The 21,258-nt window shown below is 42.6% G+C and overlaps 1 protein-coding gene across 2 annotated transcripts in view; it reads left to right on the forward strand.

Annotated features, from left to right (window-relative positions):
* RBM33 (RNA binding motif protein 33) overlaps positions 1 to 21,258 on the forward strand; it is a 112,518-nt gene that overhangs the window by 51,837 nt on the left and 39,423 nt on the right. The gene's annotated exons all lie outside the window — the stretch shown is intronic.

A 21,258-nucleotide genomic window follows, 5' to 3' on the forward strand; every position in this document is an offset into this window, starting at 1 on the left:
GTCACACCATCAAAGATGGTGGCACCTGCAGCCACAAGATGGAGGTGCCCAGTCCCCTCAGCCCTGCAGGGGCGGCAGGAGCGTGGCATGGTCAGGCCCGCCTCTTGAGTCCCCCAGTCCCCAGAGCCCCCCAGCCTCTCAGGGCTGACCGGAGGCGCAGGCAAGCCTCTGATGTCTGGTGGCTGCCCATCCGCCGAGGGCTGCCCAAGGCTCAGGTAACCAGGGCCGGCTGAGGCTTGTGCTGCCAGCAGTGGCAGTAGCAGAGGTGTGATGGGGCGTCACTTTCCCCTGATTGCCAGGTCACCTCTTGCCCCTGAGGGCTCCCGGACTATGAGAGGGGGCAGGCCAGGCTGAGGGTCCCCCCCCCTTCAGTGCATGAATTTTCATGCACTGAGCCTCTAGGATGTACATATTTTTTTAAAATATGTTTTTACTGATTTCAGAGAGAGGGAGAGATAGAAATATCAATGATGAGAAAGAACCATTGATCAGCTGCCTCTGAATGCCTTCTACTGGAGATCGAGCCTGCAATTTGGGCATGTGCCCTGACCTGGAATGGAAATATGACTTCCTGGTTCATAGGTCAATGTTCAACCACTGAGCCACACCAGCTTGAGATGGTTTTATATTTTAAAAGGATGGTTTTGTCTTTAAAATATCTTTAAAAAAAAGCACACACACACTTTCCTGAACTTTCCATAATTTTTCATTCTTCCAACATGTCTTAACTAGATGAAAAATGTCCATTAAAAAGTTGTATATGTTTAAGTAAATTTTGTATATTTGAGATTTTGGTTTGATTTGTAGGTGGTTCATGGTTTTATTAAATCAGTGAGGACATGGTCTTTCTGAAAACAGTGCTGGAAAAAATGGATCAGATGTAAAATTTTAATGTGATTTGTATGTAAAACAAATGTTTTGCTTAGGTTAGACAATCTGATTTTCAGGAAATACCTGAATGACCTATTTGACTTTAGCTTTGATATTTCAGTAGATGTGTTTGTCAGTGGCATTTAGCAAAAGGTTTTTATTTATTTTTTATAAAAGATAATTTCAGAGAGGAAGGGATAGGGAGAGAGGGCTAGAAACATCAGTAATGAGTGAGAATCATTGATCAGCTGCTCCTGCTGGCCCCTCTTTTTCTCCCCCCCTTGAAAACCCCTCTTCTTCCTTCACTCAGGATTGAGCTGGCAACCTGGCTATATGCCCTGGCAGGGAATCCGAACCAGGACCTTCTGGTTCATAGGTCAATGCTCAAACTATTGAGCCACACTGGCCAGGCTAGCGAAAAGTTTTAATGAAGGATCTAGATGTACAATCAGGTGATTACTTAAAAATAAAGTCAATATTGGATTTAGAAGTCAGTTTTGTTTTGTTTTTTTAGAAAGTTCCTTGATTTGGAGTTATGAATTAAGATGCAGTTTCTAAAATGGATTCTTACTGATTTCATTTTCTTTGCTAATTTTTTCTTTAAATTAGTTACCAAATTCTAAAAACCAGTTATTTAAAAATCAGGTGATATTTAGTATAATTCCTACTCAAGGCATTTGTCTAAATAGCTTAGATTAATAATTGCATCACCCCAGGATAAGCTTGCACGTGTTTACTCATTAGATACACCTTTCCTGTGAGGTGGTTTAACTGCTCAGTTATTATAAAGCACTAGCTTTTTGAGTTCTTTTTGCTGTTTCTTGGGATTGTGAGCATCTGTTTTAAAATTATTGGACTTAATAAACTTTGTATTTTAGGGATAGCATTTGACATGAAAAAGCAATTGTAGTTGAAGAAAAAGAAAGTAATGTATGTAATCAATATTTTTGCAAAAATTTGTTTGCTTATATAAAATTAGAATAATCATTTGTAGTTTTCATCTACTTGTATTTTCCAATTGGGCAAATCCTTGAGTACCAGAGGATAACAAGAGAAAATGCTTTGTGAGGCAGTGAACTTTAAGTTACATGGTACTTGAGGGTCTTGATCCTATCAAGCTGCTTTGGCTTGGATGACAGGAAATAGTTGCATTAGGACATCGTCATGTGGGTGATATAATTTGAGAAATGTTTTCTTCAGCTCAGTTATTTCCTACTGTTTAACATGTATCTTTTTTAAAGTCCCAAATTCTAGGTCTTAAGCAGTGAACTTTGGTTATTGAAAATGCAGAGCACTGCTTATTTCTGTAATCAGTCTCCCGCAGAGAAAATAATCAGATGTGGAATCTATTTTAGAAACATACAATAGAATATGTCTTTAAAATGTCCATCAAAACATTGTTGGGACAGGAGGTTAATTCTAGGTCATCTTCTGTTGTTTTACTTATGCCAGATCTTTTTTGAGTAATACTGTTTTTTCCTTTTGTACTGCTAGGTTAAACTTGTTGCTATGAATGTAAATGTAGTTTTGTGAACTTTTAGTGAATTTCTTTTTCATGCCATGTGCTCTGCATATAGTCCCCCAATCATAAACCAGACCGAGCCTAGTTAAAGAAAGCCCAGTTCTGTCCGAAAGCCAGTGCTCTCCTGAATGATATTATGCAAATGGTGGAGACAGTGTTGTGGATGCCACAGCTGCCGGGAGATCTCTTACTGATGGCCCTGTCCTGGCATTTCCCAGTAGGGGGTTTTGGTCAGCATTCACTAAACTGAATTTTGCTTTGTGAAATGAACACACTCACATACAAATAAAGTGATAAAATATTCAAATTAGGAAAGCCTAACTTCATATTCATCGAGGGTACACAGAAGATACAGAAATCTGTGGAGCAAGAGCGAAGGACACTGGGATCTTATCTGTCCCCAGCGGTAGCCCTGCAGTGAGCTGCCATTGCTCCTGGGAGAGTGTGGTGTTCCTGTTGACAGCCAGCTCATTTCCTGAGCACCTGGTTTGTAGAGAAACGTCTGTGAAGTCCCATTTAATCTGTGCCCGGTGGAGCCACCTAGGCGTGGTGCAGATGAATAGTTGTTAAAGAAGTACACACAGGAATTTAATATTGAGTTATCTTTTTTTTTTTTTTTAAATCAATCTTTATTGTTCATATTATTACAAAGGTTCCTCATTTCTTCCCCCCTCCACCAGGTTCCCACCCCACCCTCCGCCCCTTTCCACTCCCCCATTGTCCTCATCCATAGGTGCACAGTTTATGTTCAGTCTCTTCCTCCCTCCCTTTCCCCGATAGTAAATCCCTTTTCAGATAGTAAATCAGTTACTTAGCATTTTCTCCTATCAATAATACCTCCACATGCCCAATGATACACTTCACACAAAAGACATTTCCAAATAGGTCAACCAGCCTCATCCAGGCCCCACCCAAGGTACTCACAGATCAACACCCCAGTGCTATACTCATTCAACACATCCAGATCTAAGCCTTCATCACTTGATTCAGCAGACCCTCAAGTTCCCACAAAAGTTTCCAGCCATGCCTGAGAGGCAGCCGTGGGGCAAGGGCAGGTGAGGAGCGAGCTATTCCGGGCCTGGCTGCTCCGGGCCTGGCCTCTGTTGCTCTGGTTCGTTCCACAACCAGCTGCTCTGGGTCTGGTCACTGCCACTCCCGACCTAGTTGCTCTGGACTTGGCTGCTAATATTGAGTTATCTTGTTATTTATTAGAGACTCCATAAAAGGAGTAGTATAGAGCGGGTATATATTGCCTGTTTACTTTTTTTGTTTTCAAGAACACAGATGTGAATTTATGCATTTAACTCTTTGGAATTCAGCTCTACCCAACTGACTAACGAGTAGAAGAGGCAGACAGGAGACACAGGACCACTAGAGTTCCACATGTGACAGGCATGAAGTTGGGGTACAGTTGGTATTAGTGCCATGGCTTTCCTTCTCTTCCCCCAGACTGGCAAACTTTACTTTCTTAAAAGCCGATTTTGTTGGACAATCTCATGAAAATTTGAGAACTTCTTAATTTAGAATTAATATGCCTAGGAACTGTGCTAAGTGATAATACCTCTACTTTTTAAATAAAAAATCACAGAGATTGGCCAACCTAATATGAGATAGTGGTTTTCAAGCTAATGTGAGACACTGTCTCTGTGTCTGAATTTTGTTTTCAGTTCCCAACGTTTTTTGTTCTACATGTTAGTCTAATAGGTTTCACTTTCCACAAAGTCCTTTTCTTATGTACAAGTATGTTTTCCAGTTACATATTTGTCCTCAAAGAGATGTTTTTAAAGTCTACCTGCTTAAAAAAGTAACATGAAAATTTCAATTAATGGTATCTGAAAATGCAGCTTTCAGATTTCGCTAGTTGGTTTCAATGTCAGTGCGACTGCTCCTTTTAAGTATAGGAATCATTCCCAAGTCACTCACATTGTCAAGTTTCTTGACCTAGGGAATTCTAAAACCTATTCAGTCATTGCTTTCACTTTGCTATGTCAGGAAATGTTAGTATTTCAAGGGTAGCCACTTAAATACTAAGTATTTGGCTACTAAATAATTTCTTAGTCATCTTTATTATTTTTTATTTAAAAGTATTTTTTTTTTTTTTATTGATTTCAGAGAGAGAAGGGAGAGGTAGAGAGGGATAGAAACATCTATGATGAGAGAGAATCATTGATTGGCTGCCTCCTGCACACCCCCTACTAGGAACTGAGCCGGCAACCTGTGTAGGTACCCTGACGGGGAATTGAATCGTGATCTCCTGGTTCATAGGTTACGCTCAACCACTGATCAACCACTTGCTGGGCAATCTTTATTTATTTTAAAATAAAAAATTATGTTAAAAAAGACTTCACTTTTCAGTTTAAATGTTTTCTTAGCAATTACATTACTACTTAGACCCAGTAAATGAGATTTCTGTTGGTGTTTCCTTTTTAGCTACAATTCTCACAGGTAGGTCTGACTGCATTCTGTATCCCTGTGTATGTGTAGTAGTGGTGGTGGTGGGGGACCAGGTGGTGGTGATTGACAGCTCCTGGATGTGTTCTTTGTGGCGTTTCATGCAAATCGTGTTTGATGAGACTGCTGCATCCAATTCCATCCCTTCTTGATTGTGGTCCTTGCAGCTGTGAACCCGGCATCATTCCATCTAGGACACTAGTCTTTCTTTTGAACCCATCTTGTTGTTACTGCTCGCCTGCATTGCCTCTTAATGATTAGCAGTTAAAGCAGGAAGGGATGATGGGCATTTTATCAGATGTAGGAGTGGTAGCAGGAAATGTGGGACAAGGTCCTTCCAGCTGTCAGACGTTGTCAGGCTTGCATGGAGAGACTGCACTTTAAAATGCAGGTGACATAATACCCACCATCCTCCATTTGCTGGTGTGTTTCTGATTAATCATGATTACCATATATTACCATACCATCAAATTTAATCATATCAGTGAATTCCCAACTGCAGCAGTAGGAGGAGCAGCTAAACACTGTGTAACAGCGATTAAAGTGGAGATTATAAAACGTGCACCCCTTCAACTGGACTTGTGTCCTGTCAGCATACATTGTGTGTTGGTATAGATAGGGTGTAGTAGGATCCCTACAAATAACTCTCAAAGGCTGGGAATGCTCATGGAAATCCTGAGATCAGTTCTTGTATCATCACTGAGCCTACAGCCCTGTTGTAAAGACTGCATTGTAAGATGGTTGGTAAACTATTTTGTTTAATGTTTGGCTAAGTAAAACTGTTAGATTGAAATGAAAACCTTCCACAAAATCCTGCCCGGGTGTATAGTTGTGTGTATAGTAGACTTAAACTTTGAATGCAGTTTGCCTATCTGTAATTCAGTAATTCACCCAATGAAATGTTAACAACACAGAATGTCAAAGTCTCAGGACACCTGTGTGTTCAAGAAGATCTCTGTGGCCTGTTCTAGTGCTGTGTCCTGTAAAGCACACTAGTTGTTTTTGTTAATATGTATTTCCCATAGTTCTGTGCAGACATATTTTTAAGATAAATTTTGAAAGAGACCATATTCTGTTATAAAGTACCTGAAAGTACTTCTTCCAAAAGATTAGACTTTTTTTCATTTAAAAAATTTAGTCCTTTTAATGTACATGTCTGTGAATTTTAATAAGTGTGTGCAGTTGTGTCATTAGCATGGTTAGGACCGGGAGAAGTGTTGTTCCCCAGAAACTCTCCTGCTGCCCCTCCCAGCCTCTGCTCTGTGCCCAGTGCCCAGTGCCCAGTGCCCAGAACTGTCCGTGCATTCAGGACCCTGTGGGATGCTGCCTTTTCAGTCTGGCTGCTTTCACTTAGCAAGGTGCACTGGGGACTCACTCACCCACTTGGTTGCACGTGCCAGAGGTGCAGCCCTTTTTACTGATAAGTATTATCCTATTGTAGGAATGTACTGGTTATTTGTTCCCCCTTTGGACATTGGATTATTTCTGGTTTTCAGTTGTTACAATGAAGCTGCTGTGTCTAGGTTTGTGTGAACATGGTTGTTTGCAAGTAGCTTGGAGTGGGAGTATGGGTTATCTGTAGGTGACTTCCCAGATGAAGGTTTCACAGCAAGCAGACTGGGCCTTCTTTGACAGAGCCTGTACTGCTGCCTCCTTTGAAATCAATCCTGAGTGAGAGTCTGTCTCCTAGAGTGCACATTGATGAAGGCCAGTGGCAGTGAGGAAGATTTAGGAGTGAGTTCAGTATTTTAGACTTGCTCTGGGCCTGTGTTCAGCATATGCAGGCACCTTTTATTCCACCGTACAGGTGGTGAGACTGAGGCCTGGAGGTAAAATTTCTGAGGTTGACATACTGGGTGCAGGAGGTAGGATGGGAACCAGGGCAGCCTGAGTCTCTTTCTTCAGTATGCTGGACCTCTTCCCTCCCTCCCTCCCTCTCTCAGTCCTGAAACGCTGCTCAGTGAAGTGGGCAGCGGTTAGTGCTTCTGCCAGTTGAATCATCACCATATCAGACTATAACCATCACTTGGTGCTAAAGTGGAAAAGCTTGCTATGCAGCGCCTGTCACTGGGCGAGCTGTTGGGGGGAGAATGGGGTGCAGGAATAAAGGGCTTTTTCTTTATGAAATAACTAGAGGCCTAGTACACGACATTTGTGCATACAAAGGGGCGTTCCTCAGCCTGGCCTGTGCCCTTTCGCAGTACGGGAGCCCTCGGGGAATTCCTACTGACAGCTTCAGTCCGGCTTGTGGGCTTGTGGTTGAGCTGCACTCCCCTGTGCGAGTGCACTGACCACCAGGGGGGCAGCTCCTGCGTTGAGCATCAGTCTCCTAGTATTCAGTGCTTGTCATTGTGACCGGTTGTTCCACTGTTAGGTTGATTTGCATGTTAGTCTTTTATTATATAGGATGTAAATCAATAGTTGTTTATCAAAAGCAATACTTTGTACTAAAGGAAGATGTTGTAACTTCACTTCATGCTGTGCAGTCAGTCCATGTGGCCGGGGCTTAGCACTGGGCATAGACTGCTTCAAAATGTTTGCAGTGCATCTGTGTTTATAAAAGTACCTTCTAGGAAAACCTACAGGCACAACCTGAAGGAAAAAGAAATCTAAGAACAATTGAAATAAGAGGATTAACATTGTTATAGAGGGCTGTAATTTTAATTGTCAGGGGTCTCTAGTGGTCTGATTTTTTCCCCCATTTAATCCATTTAATCAGAATTAACTGAGAGGCCTTCTTGAGTATCTGGTTTCTTATATAGTTCTTTGCATTTTAAGTGAGATTAAGAAATGAAAATATGTAGAGGAAGGTTGTAATTTATTGAGAGATTCATGAAATTTCAATGATATTGTTAAGGTATTTAATTAGTCTTATTAAAATAGACCAACTGACCCTTTTAGGGAAGCTGATAAGTCATATAATAGCTGTTGGAGCCTCTTTATTCTCCGCATTATATGATTAACTTTGTGCTAAGCAATTTATGCAAAGTTTCCATCCTTTTTTTGAAGGGAAGTTATCAGTTCTTCCTGAATAGGATTAGTGTAGATAGCATCATGTAATTATCAAGAGATGCAAAAAAGTGAGAGCACAATTTGTATAAGAATTACATGAAAGGGAACAATTATTTCTTAACTTGGATTTTTAAAGGAATATAAAGAAAAGCAAAACAGAAATTATTGGAAGGGATTAAGGTGGCCTTTTCTTTGAAAAGGTAGAATCACATTAGTATTAAAAGTTATGTTAAGTGAGGTATTTACAAAGCAATAACGGTCTTAAAATCTGCATTTGATAGAGGGACTTTGTAATTTATTATCCTTGATACCCATGAATGATACCGTGTTTCCCCGAAAATAAGACATCTTCCGAAAATAAGACCTGCTTACAGGTTTCCTTCTGATTTTATATATATATATATATATATATATATATATATATATATATATATATATATATATGGCATCCCCCGAAAATAAAACCCCTCCTAGGATAAACATGAGAGATTTGGTCCACTGATTCTGAAAGAAATTCACCAGGAAATTCAGGAATTGAATTGTTATGATGATGTTCCAGAAGATGATGACATGATTGTCATTGAATAAATGAGTAAATTCTTGATACTGTAGGATTCACAGTTTGTCTGGTTTGTGTTGACGACTACCGTACTACCGTACCATATACAGGTAATAAATTTCCTTTATTTCCATTTAACAATAAATGTATACTGTATTCTTCTTCATGGAAGAATAAGACATCCCCTGAAAATAAGACCTAGCGCATCTTTGGGAGCAAAAATTAATATAAGACACTGTCTTATTTTCGGGGAAACAGGGTAGAAGGTTACATAATGAATGATCAGGTCAGGAGGATCTCTCAGGCAGTGTCACACTTTGGCATCAAGGTGTCTTTGGTCCCAGCAGAAGCAGGGGCCATGGAAAAAAGATTGGTCCCAGCAGAAAGCAGGGGCCATGGAAGAAAGAGCGATTTATATATCCAGAGGCTGAAATGTAGTTCATGTCTTGAGTTTTCTAGTGATAGTGTAACTTTGGGTAATTTACTTGTAATTCTATAAACCCGAGTTTCTTCCTTCTTTAAGGAAAAGTTATTTGTTCTGCCTGTTTCTTGCTGCGGCTTTTATGGAAGATCAACTATTAGTTTTTGCCACCACTGTATTTATGGACGACACATTGTTGTTCTCGTGTCACAGAAATCTCAGTTAACAGTGACTTTAAATACCATGCTTCTTAGTTTTTACATAAAAATGAGAAAGTTCTGAGTTGGTATGGCTATTCTGTGATGGTATCATGGACCTGTGTGTGCACGTGTGCGCGCGCGCGTGTGTGTGTGTGTGTGTGTAAATAAATACACATGTATGCTTATTTATTTATTTACTAGAAGCCCGATGCACGAAATTCATACATGGGGGAGAATGTCCCTCAGCCCAGCCTGTACCCTCTCCAATCTGGGACCCCTCAAGGGATGTCCGAATACCCAGTGGGATTGGGCCCAAACGGGTGGTTGGACATCCCTCTCTCAATCCAGGACTACTGGCTCCCAACTGCTCTCCTGCCTCTGCCTGATTGCTCCTAATTGCTTCTGCCTGTCAGCATGATCACCCCCTAACCACTCCCCTGCCAACCTGATTGATGCCTAACTGCTACCCTGCCAGCCTGATTGCCCCTAACTGCTCTCCCCTGCAGGCCTGTGTCCCTTCCCTCCCACCCCCCCAACTGCCCTTCCCTACAGGCCTGGTCACCCCCAACTTCCCTCCTTTGCGGGCCTGGTCACCCCTAACTGCCCTCTCCTGCAGGCTTGATCGCCCCCCAACTGCCCTCCCTTGAAGGCCTGGTTCCTCCCAACTGCTGGCCATCTTGTAGCAGCCATCTTGTATCCACATGGGGACAGTCATCTTTGACCACATGGGGGCAGCCATCTTGTGTGTTGGAGTGATGGTCAGTTTGCATATTACTCTTTTATTAGATAGGATTACCAAATTCCTGGTGAAAGAGGAGGTAGGTGGGGCAGAAGGTGCTGCCTATAAGGCGGTCTTATTCCATCTGTCTTGTTGGTCCAACTCAGTCACAGGGCCACCTTGCTACAGCTTGGAATTTGGAGTTTTTTGCTGGGCACAGTGCTGTCCTGTCACGGAGGAAGCAGTGAGGATGAGCACTTGGTACGCAATAAGCAGTCTTCTCCATAAGGTCAAATGTAAGTTGTGTAGGTAAGAGATGTCTGTGTCTAAAATGAAACCAAGCCGTGAGGACAGTACCACCTCCCCTTTATGAAATGTCTCTTCTGTTCTCAAAAGGCAGCCTGTGAGCGGCTTTCCGGACCTTAGAGTTTAATACTTTATGTTTATTTCAGGATTCAGGTTTTCTACTTCTGTTGTCCACTGACGCTCCAGGTGGCTATGAAGGGCCTCCTGTCCTCTCCAGAGGAGCTGCCCTCTCTGGTCAGAGACTTCCTTCTGAGTAGTATCTTGTGTCAGCTGCCCTTTTTTCTAACTTGTTGCCTCCTGGCCCTTACGGGCTTCTTCCTGGTGGGTCTGACTGCACTGACCAACTAAGTCCATCTCTCCCAGGGTTGGCTCTCTCATCTGTACAGCTCGGCCTGTGCTAGCTTCTCTGGAACCTAGCCCCCTCTGTCCTCCACCTGGCCGGCCCAGAGTACCACACCTTGTTATAGGTTCAAGGGTATGCCCACAAAAGTCCCTCTTTTCCCATTCTTATTCCGTTGAACCAGCTTCCAGAGCCAGAAGTTTCCTTGTTTACTCAACTCGTGTCAGCTGCTGCTTTTAGGCTGTCCCACCCCTTCAGCAGTCCCTCATAGTTTGATCAGGTAAGAGCTGCCAATGCCATCTGTCCATTCCGGTCAGCCACTGGATTTCCGTACAAGGCTGCTCTGGGATCATCAAACACTGGCTAAGATAAAGGGATGTGAAGATGCATTTCAGCCATTTGCAAACAACAGAGCGCGTAGAGGTTCTGGAGGTAGGTTTCTAGGCAGGCCCAGGCCCCTCCACTTCCTAACTTTGTGCTGAGTGTAAGGTGTGTAACTGCTCAGAAGAGTTTTGTGAATGGAGTGTCTGCCCCACAGGCTATCGGGGTTGACTGACCCACTCAAACAGCAGTGTGGGCTGAGCCTGAGGTGGTGGCGGCAGAGCCCTAGATTGGTAAGGGCATTGGGGGTACAGGCAGGAAGGGGTGGAACCTTTGAGTTTTCCGCCCTGGAGTAGAAGGCCATTTGAAGGGACAGTCTTGGGGAACAGCCCCAGGTGTCCAGCACGGGGATATCAGCCGGAGAGCACTGGCTGGCTCCCAGACCCTTAACAGGTTGGCCCTGGGAAGTGGCTTCATTCAGTCCTCATCCTCCAGACTCCTTCCTCTTACCCTCAGGTTACTTCATTCTGGCAGGAGGGGAAAAGTGGGGATCAGTCGGGCAAGTTTGTTTTAACTGCCAGCTGTGGAACTGGCCTCCATTACTTTTGATCACATCCCATTTGCCAAAACTTGGCCACATGGCACAGTCCTTGCAGGCCCAACTGGGAAATGCAGCCTGGCTGGTGGGGGGAGGAAGACTTAGCACAGACGGATGAGCCATCAGAGTCCTGGTCGGAAGGAAGGCGGCCATTTTTCTGCAAAGCCCGCAAGCAATTTTGTGTTCTGTTTGCACCCATAGTTCTGCAGTAATTTTTACTCTTGATGTCCATTCTTAGAGCAAAGCTATTTCTTATAACTTGGGCAGATTTAGATACAGATATATGTGTGCGTAATGGCTTTATATTTTTACTAGTGGCCCGGTGCATGACATTTGTGTATGGGGGTGGTGTCCTTCAGCCTGGCCTGCACCCTCTCCAATCTGGGACCCCTTGGGGAATATCCGACTACATGGACTATTTGGATTTGTATTCCACACGGTCTATATACCATATTTGATTTTACAATTTGAAAAAGCGAGGACACTGTTCTCCATCCAGAATTTCTGCCTTAACTATACGGTCAATTTCATCTTCCGTTCGTAATTTGGATTCACTAATAATGATATGTGAGGGTGAGACAGTCTGTGTTTCTGAAATTCGGTAGCATGAATTTTAGCTATTACTTGGCCAAATAAATGGAATTTACTTATATCACTTAAAAGAGCTTTCAGTTTAGTATTAAAAACTCTGGTTACCAAGTAAGGTCTGTTTTCAACATTTTGCCAGCATTGTAAATGGTTTGTAATATCTGACCATTTGGGGTGCATGTCATGGTTATGAATAAATTGGGCTTGACATACTTTGTTACAATTGCCATAGCATTCTGATATTGCTACTGCATATTTCTGGGACTACTCTCAAAAGATGATGGAAGTATTATCATTTTACCAATCAGCACATTGTCATTTTCAGATCTAGATGTGAGATAATCCATCAAACCACTGTATTTTTCAACTCTCAAGATAGCTTGGTTTGCTTTAATGAAATTTACCCTATTTGCCTCCATTTTAAAATATGAATCCACAATAAACTGTTGAGTTAACTTTCCTGCATTTAAAATAGGATTGAACGTGTCCCGCACAGAGAGATGAAATCCATAATACTGCATTTGTGTGACTCGTGTCCTTACATTTTGTCTAGTATCATTGTTGATTACACTGCTGTTTTAGAGCCTTAAAGTCATTGAATCTAATGTAGGAAACAGGATACTGATTGGTTTCATTTTTGTGGCATTCAGATTATTGGGATCTAGTTTACAATGAATGGAGATTCTCCATCATTGTTTCTGAATATGACTGCAACCTGGATTACACGGGGAGAATTATATCTACCTGGATCACTGTTACAATTGTATTTAATCGACATTGTTATTTCTGTGGGAGCAATACCTTTTGCTGTTGCTTCAGATTGGGCTTCCTTTCCTACCTCATGTAGTATCTTGTACAATTTTGTTAATTCATTTATTTCATGCTTGAGGTTGATGTTGATCATGAGTCTTTCTGAACATCCCTGGTTTTCTGGCATTGCTAATCTTTTACTTGTCACTTCGGCCATATCTAAAATATAGAGTTGAACAAACTTCTGAAAAACGCTATCTGAAGGATGTAAAGTTCCAGTACAGTGATAAACTTGTCTGTGTATTCTAAAACAGTATGGCCCATATCCTGATGGTGATGCAATATTTACTCCCATGGAAGCAAAAGCAAAATAACTATTTATGGAACAAATATTTTCTATGAAATTTTTACTGTCAGAATCTTCATTTGTCTTTCATCTTTTTTTTAAAATTTTTAATTTTTAATTTATTTTTTACAGAGAGGAAGGGAGATAGAGAGCTAGAAACGTCAATGAGAGAGAAACATCAACCAGCTGCCTCTTGCACACCCCCTACCAGGGATGTGCCCGCAACCAATGTACATGCCCTTGACTGGAATCGAACCTGGGACCTTTCAGTCTGCAGACCAACGCTCTACCACTGAGCCAAACTGGTTTCGGCTGTCTTTCATCTTTTTAAATATGCCAGTATTCTGGGAAATGTTTATCATTTGGACAAACTTTATCTTTGCTACAACATTGAGTAAATTTTCTATCAGATTGTTTTTCATCAGAGAAATTTAGTGATTGGCAAAATTGACATCTAACAGTCATTCTACCACAACTATGCATCCTCCTTTTTGCTGAGAAGGCAGTTCCTACCAGTATTGGTAGTACTTGTTGATGACTATTCTTTAGACATATTCTGTCATTGATGCTGCCTTCTTCTAGCTTCAGAGGCACGTTGGTCTTCAGACATTTTCTGTCGATGACACAGGCTTCTTTCAGCTGCAGAGCTATGTTGTGTCAATAGTTGATCTTTAAAAATAGCCCCACCTCCCTGCTGTCAGGCTCTGGGATGCAGGTGAATGAGAGTCCTGGCTGTCAGGCCGCTGAGAGATGGCTGACCAACGGCTGATTCTCTCTTTTTAAAAAAAAAAAAAATATATATTTTATTGATTTTTCACAGAGAGGAAGAGAGAGGGATAGAGAGTTAGAAATACCAATGAGAGAGAATCATCGATCAGCTGCCTCTTGCACACCCCCTACTGGGGATATACCCGCAACCAAGAGAACCAGACCTGCCTGCACCCATGCAGATGGAAGCAACTTGGAGCTTCAGGACCCCCCATGGAGCTGCCCCATAATGTGTGCATGGGACTGAGGGAGCCCTGGTGGAAGCTGTGTGGAGCAGCAGCCAGGACCCACCTCCTGCCCACCCCTCCGTCTCCCCCCACGGGGCCATGGGAACTGCGGCCGGCAGGTGCACGTAGCAGCCGGCAGCATCCCCCCCAACCCCGATGTGCATGGTGCCATCTTGTGACAGTGTTATGGTGTGAGGGTTAATTTACATATTGCCTTTTTATTATATAGAACATTCATTTATTTTTATTCATTTATTAAAAAAAATATATTTTATTGATGCTTTACAGAGAGGAAGGGAGAGGGATAGAGAGCTAGAAACATTGATGAGAGAAAATCATCGACCAGCTGCCTCCTGCACACCCCCACCGGTGATGCTGCCTGCAACCAACAATGTAATTGAACCCGGTCCACAGGCCGACGCTCTATCCACTGAGCCAAACTGGTTTCAGCCATTCATTTATTTTTGTTAATTCTCACCTGAGGATATTTTCTTATATTGTTTTTCAGAGATAGTAGAAGGGCAGGAGGGGGAGAAAGAAAAACTTTGATGTGACAAAGACGCATTAATTGTTGCTTCCACCACTCTCCATCACTGGTGGGGAATGAACCTGAAACCCAGGTACATGCCCTTGACTGGGAGTCAAACCCCAGACACTGACCAGACCAACCATTGAGCCACATTGGTCAGGGCTATTATAATCTACTAGATGCCCAGTGCACAAAATTCGGTAGGATTGGGCCTAAATGGGCAGTTGGACATCCCTCTCACAATCCAGGACTGCTGGCTCCTACCTGCTCGCCTGCCTGCCTTCTTGATTGCCCCTAACCGCTTCTGCCTGCCAGTCTGATTACCCCCTAACCACTCCCCTGCCAGCCTGATTGATGCCTAACTGCTCCCCTGCCAGCCTGATGGACCCTAACTGCCCTCCCCTGCAGGCTTGATTGCCCACAACTGCTCTTTCTTGCAGGCCTGGTCCCTCCCAACTGCTCTTCCTTGCTGGCCTGATTGCCCACAACTGCCCTACCTTGAAGACCTGGTCCTTCCCCTGCTGGCATCTTGTGTCTACCATCTTGGGTCCACATGGGGCAGCTATTTTGTGTATTGGAGTGATAGTCAATTTGGAGTGATAGTTTATTAGATAGGATAGAAGCCTAGTGCATAGGTGGGGGCCAGCTGGTTTGCCCTGAAAGGTGTCTCGGATCAGGGTGGGGGTTCCCTTGGGGTGTGGGGTGGCCTGGGCGAAGGGCCTGTGGTGGTTTGCAGGCTGGCCACACCCCCTGGCGACCCAAGCGGAGGCCCTGGTATCAGGGATTTATTTATCTTCTGTAATTGAAACTTTGTAGCCTTCATTGGAGGCCAGGGCATGTGGAAAGCTTGGCTTCCTTCATCACCGGGGAAACCCAAGCCTCCTGTTCACTCTGCGGGATTTATTTATAAATCTGTTGGGATTTATTTATCTTCTATAATTGAAACTTTGTAGCCTTGAGTCGAGTCCCTGGCTGACCAAGGTGTGTGGGAAGCTTGGCTTCCTCCATTGCTGGGGAAACCCAAGCCTCTTGCTCTCTCCGTGGCCCCAGCCATCTTGGTTGTATTAATTTGCATACTTGCTCCTGATTGGCTGGTGGGCATGGCTTGTGGGTGTAGCAGAGGTATGGTCAATTTTCATATTACTCTCATTAGCTAGGATACTATAGGTCTGGTGCACAGATTCATGCACTGGTGGGGTCCCTCAGCCTGGCTGGCAGTGATCGGGCCAAAAACTGCTCTTTGACACCCCAGAGGGGTCCTGGATTGTGAGAGGTTGCAGGCCAGGCCGAGGGACCCCACCAGTGAATGATTAGGACCAGGGAGGGATTGTGGGAAGGTTCTAGGGGGTGTCCAGCTGGTCTCATTCATTGCCATCGGCCAGACTCCAGCAGCAAGCCAACTACCAGTTGGAGTATCTGCCCCCTGGTGGTCAGTGTGCATCATAGTGACGCTTAGCATATTAGGCTTTTATTATAACCTATTTAATAAAGAGGTTATATTTAAATTAGCCCTCACGCTCTCACAAGATGGCTGCCTATGATCAGGCCAGCAGGGTGTTAGTAAGGGACGACCAAATGACTGAACAGCAGGCTGCGTGGGGAGACCAGGCCAGTGGGGGAGCCATGAGGGGCGACCAGTCTGGTTGGGGGGACAATTGCAGCTGACCAGGCCAGCAGGGGGGTGGGGTGGAGGGAGTTGGGGATGGGAAGGGGACTTATGCTGATTTGTCTTTCACTTGATCAGGAAACACATAATTGTTAGAAGCTGTGTATTACACCTATGGTGGAATGCTGTCTGCAAAAATGTGCTATGAAAATGACAATGCCAGGCACAGTGAGGTTTCATGGTTTCTGGGGACTATCTTTGTGTGTGTTTCTGTAACTTCTCCCAGGAGGTAGGGGTGTTTTACAGATGGAAATACTGAGGCACAGAGAGGTTCAGTCATGTGGTCAGTGCTTTGCTAGTGAGAGGGAAGGCCAGAGACACAGGTCCATCAGTCGAGCATTCTCACTTAGTAGGATAAAGAGTAAAGTTCTGGTTAAATGTTACTGCTGAAGTTGGTCTGCGGACTGAAAGGTCCCGGGTTCGATTCTGGTCAGGGGCATGTACCTTGGTTGCGGGCACATCCCCATTAGGGGGTGTGCAAGAGGCAGCTGGTCGATGTATCTCTCTCATCGATGTTTCTAACTCTCTATCCCTCTCTCTTCCTCTCTGTAAAAAATTAATAAAATATATTTTAAAACAACGTTACTGCTGAAGAAAGATTAACGTTTTAGTAACATTTGAATACCTGTGTATATCTGGTTAGACAGCACAAGGATAATTAAAGAAAAGATGGTTTGGGGAAGTGATGAAAATCACAATATTAAAATTCCAAAGAGGCCAAGATATGTGATCCCAATATATTTTCATTTTAATACCAAAAAATGTCTTTAGAAGTTAGGAATATTTAAAATAATCTCCAGGAAATCTGCAAGTGCTTAGAGACCCAAGAAATAAGGTACCTAGTTCTTAGACATCTTGAAGTTCCTATTGAAAACTAAACCACTTCAGTCTCTCTCTGCATTTGTCTGTAATTCAGCAGGCACTTCCAGAAGAGGGTGAAGAGGGTAAAGGAGAGAACACTTTCCTTAGCTCAACCGTGGCAGAGTCCACAAACCTAAACGTGGCAGACCTCCTGCCTGCACTGGTGTAGCCAGTCTGCTCTTCCAGCTGCATTTGGCCTTGTTTATAGTGAAAAAACCTCTCATGGGAGGACTGGGAAGATGCTCTTTCATGGAAGGAGTGGGGAGGACACACAGAGCCCGGGAGGGCTGCTGCCGGCCAGCACTGTTCAGAGCCTCGGCAGCAGGGCTAGACGGATGGCAGTAAAGTGCAATCATGGAATTCATAAGGGACCACAGACTTCAGGAGAAACCAGGTATTTTCCAGTTCTCTGCGCGCCAGGTAAGAAAAGTAGCAGTAGCTATCAGGGCTTCTCTATGAAATAAGGAAGAAAGCTGTGTGTACTAGTCAAGACAGAGAGTCAGGACAGCTCATTCCATAGTGGTGCCCGACACAGGTGTAGATAGGCAGCTGCCAGTGCTTTCATCTGGCTGTCATTCGGCATACTTGTCCTATTTTTTAAATGAAAAGTCCCATCAGAGGTGGTAATAGAGTGGTCTTTCAATTTGCTGTATGATTTAAGAACATGAAGAGACCCAGTGTTTCCCAGAGTTGGCTTGGACCCTGAGGTTCTCCAGCCAGTTCTTTCGTACCGTCCCCACAGCAGCAGTGCCCTGCTGATCGGCCACTTGTGTACCGAGGGGCTTTTGGGGGGTTTGCATGGGCGCTGTTGCATCGCTGAGGTCCATCCCAAACCTCTCTCCCGTGCACCATCTATTTATAAATGACCACAGCAAAGTATTTGTGGAGAGCTATCCTTTATTGCACTTTAAAGGTTGAAGATGCTTTGTCATTTGTCTTCATGTAGGTGTTAATATTTTACTAATTTGTAAGCTAAAACCTCATGAAAAATAACTCTCATTTTTAACATTTAAATTTCAGTGATTTCTTTGACCTTTTACATTAGTAGCTTGTTTCAGGCTGTGGTGCTGTCCTGCTCATGTCTTAGGAGCATGCTTGTAATCTGTGGGTTTTGCATTTCTCACTACAAATTATTTTAATGAATCTTATCCTGTCTCTTCTGTACTTCCCTGTTTGAAACTTCCTGGTGTCCCCTCCCCCAGAAGAGGGAAGTCCAGTTGGATAGAAGCAGTTTGAATCCCCTGCTTAGGTGAAAGAGGGCTTTTATTCAGCAGGTGAGGGTGCTGATTGGTCGCCACATTGCATGTGTGGAGGCAGGTGACCAGTCAAAGCTTGCCACGAAACAGAGGGCAGGCAGTTTGTAACTTGATTTTCAGTGCCACTTCAAGAGAAATGGACAAACAAACAAATAAACAAAAAATAGGACTTTGGTTGCTAATTTGTTATCAGAAAGTTTTGAAGATGATTTTAAACCATGTTTTGAAATACATACATATGTGAGAAAAAAGATATATGAAACTGAAGATAGGATACTAATGCTATATTTGATAAATAAATCCTTTATAACACATATTCTGTCTAGTTACCTGTGCAAATAAATGCACAGTACATATTTCATTGACTTCAAACAGAAAATCAGAAAAAATTTTAAAATCTTCACCTGAGGATGTTTTTCCCATTAATTTTGAGAGAGAGTAGAAAGGAGGGAAGGTGGGAGAAGAAAGAAGAGAGAGTAGGGGAGGGGAGAGAAAGGGAGGGAAGAGAGGAGAAGAGAAGAGAGAAGAGAAGAGAAGAGAAGAGAAGAGAAGAGAAGAGAAGAGAGAGGAAGAAAAGAGAGAGAGAGAGGAAGAAAGAAATACATTGATGATGTGAGAGAGACACATTAATCAGTTGCCTCCTGAATGGGCCCTGCCTGGGTCCGGGGATCTAACTTGTAACTCAGGAATCCCTTGACCAGGAATTGAACCGCAGATGCTTAGGTGCGTGGGCTGATGCTCTACCCACTTATCACAGTGTTTTTCAACCTTTTTTGGGCAAAGGCACACTTGTTTCATGAAAAAAATCACGAGGCACACCACCATTAGAAAATGTTAAAAAATTTAACTCTGTGCCTATATTGACTATATATAAAGTAATTCTCTTGAATAGGAATCAAATAAACACAAAGAAAGTATTTTATAATTACTTTATTATGAAATATTAAGTAAACAAAATAGTGAAAAATTATAAAATTCTTGTCTGTACCTACGGCACACCAGGCAACATCTCGCGGCACACTAGTGTGCCGCGGAACAGCGGTTGAAAAACGCTGACTTATCACACCAGCCAGGGCAAAATAAACTCTTTTGAGAACAAGAGGAAAGTATGCGGCCATGACAGAAAGGAGGCAAGCTCACTGGAAGTCCTCATGCCAGCCACGCCATCAGAGCATTTTTTCTAGTGTAGTATTACCATAGTAAAAGTATTAAATATTGAAGAATATCCATGTCAAAGCATTATATGGGTAAAGTCTCAAGTGAGAAAATGTGTACATTTATTGGGCATAGAGAAGCTTGCTAATGTAACAGGATTGCACCCATTATGTGTTCTCACGTACAGATTTTACACTTCTTAGTTACTGAACATTTATTGCTTTGGCAGTCTCTTAGTTGATAAGAATTTAATCTTGGGGGCTTCCTATTCCAGATGCTATATAATAAAGAGCTAATGTGCTAATTAGACCAAACAGTCGAACAACCTTCTGAATGTCTTCCGGATGAAGCCAGGGCTGGGAGGGCCGAGCCCCTTGCATTGGGCTTTTAGTGTTTTAATAAGTACCTAATATTTGTTTTTATAAAGATGTAATATTTATGCTTAAACCTATTTATTTTAACATCATATAGTCGTGGATCTTACATGTTTGTGTTTATACTAGTGTTCATTTTGTATTATTCTTACAATGCCATGGGTCGAGCACATTGTTAAAGGGAGAAGGAAGGCAAATGTAGTTTGCAAAAGCATTTTTAATGTTTTAAAATGATGTCACTTTTATTTTTATTTTTATTTTTTAAAAATATATTTTATTGATTTTTTACAGAGAGGAAGGGAGAGAGATAGAGACTTAGAAACATCGATGAGAGAGAAACATCAACCAGCTGCCTCTTGCACACCTCCTACCAGGGATGTGCCCACAACCAAGGTACATGCCCTTGACCGGAATCAAACCCTGGACCTTTCAGTCCGTAGACAGACGCTCTGAGCCAAACCGGTTTCGGCATTTTAAAATGATGTCACTTTTAGAGGAAAGAGTATTAGTACTAAAATGACAGAAGCAGCATTATAATTTTATGAGAAAAGGGAATGTGGTTTTAAAAAGTTGAGAAATGTCCAGCCAGCATGGCTCAGTAGTTTAATGTGGACCTGTGAACCAGAAAGTTATGGTACAATTCCAGGTCAGGGCACATGCCCAGGTTGCAGGCTCAATCTCCAGTGTGGGGTGTCCGGGAGGCAGCCCATCAGTGATTCTCTCTCTTCATTGATGTTTCTATCTCTCCCTCTCTCTTCCTCTCTGAAATCAATAAAAATTATTATTTTTTAAAAAGTTGAGAAATAATGGCTGAGTTTTAAGGAATGAGGTGTTATTAAATAGAAATTATTTTGATGATGTGTATAATTAATTCTTTCTAGAGGAGGAGAAAATTGTGAGGCTTTTTTTCTTTTAAAATTTTTAGTGTTGGCAGTGTTACATGTGACCTCTTTTCCCCCATTGACTCCCCCCAACCTGTCCTTGTCCCCCACCCCAGGGTGAGGCCTTCTTTCTATGCACCCAACAGTGTGAGGCATTATTAAGCCAATGTTTGTTTTTAAAAATCTTTGACTTTTCGAAAGACCAGCTGAAAATAAAGTAATTTTAGTTTATTTGTAGAGTTTTACTAGAAAATATTTAGCTAGTAAAGAATTTTAATCTTTAAGATTTTAGAAATTTTTATCCAGTGGAATCCAACTTTGTATTATTTCTTTTGTAGTATTATAACATGGTTTCTTATACATTTCACATTTTTCTGTTTTGTTAGAGATTGCTGATATTGTTATAGTATAAATTCTGTTATTTTTCCTGCTTTTGAAGTAAAGCAGCTCCATATCTGTAGCTTATGGTTGTGTTAAAAAGGTAGCAAAGAATAGCATGTTTGAGAAGATAAACATCAGGAATGTCTAAATGAGGCATT

Source organism: Pipistrellus hanaki, assembly GCF_964339955.1.
Source record: "Pipistrellus hanaki genome assembly, chromosome: 10".
In the NCBI taxonomy this organism is placed as follows: domain Eukaryota; kingdom Metazoa; phylum Chordata; class Mammalia; order Chiroptera; family Vespertilionidae; genus Pipistrellus; species Pipistrellus hanaki.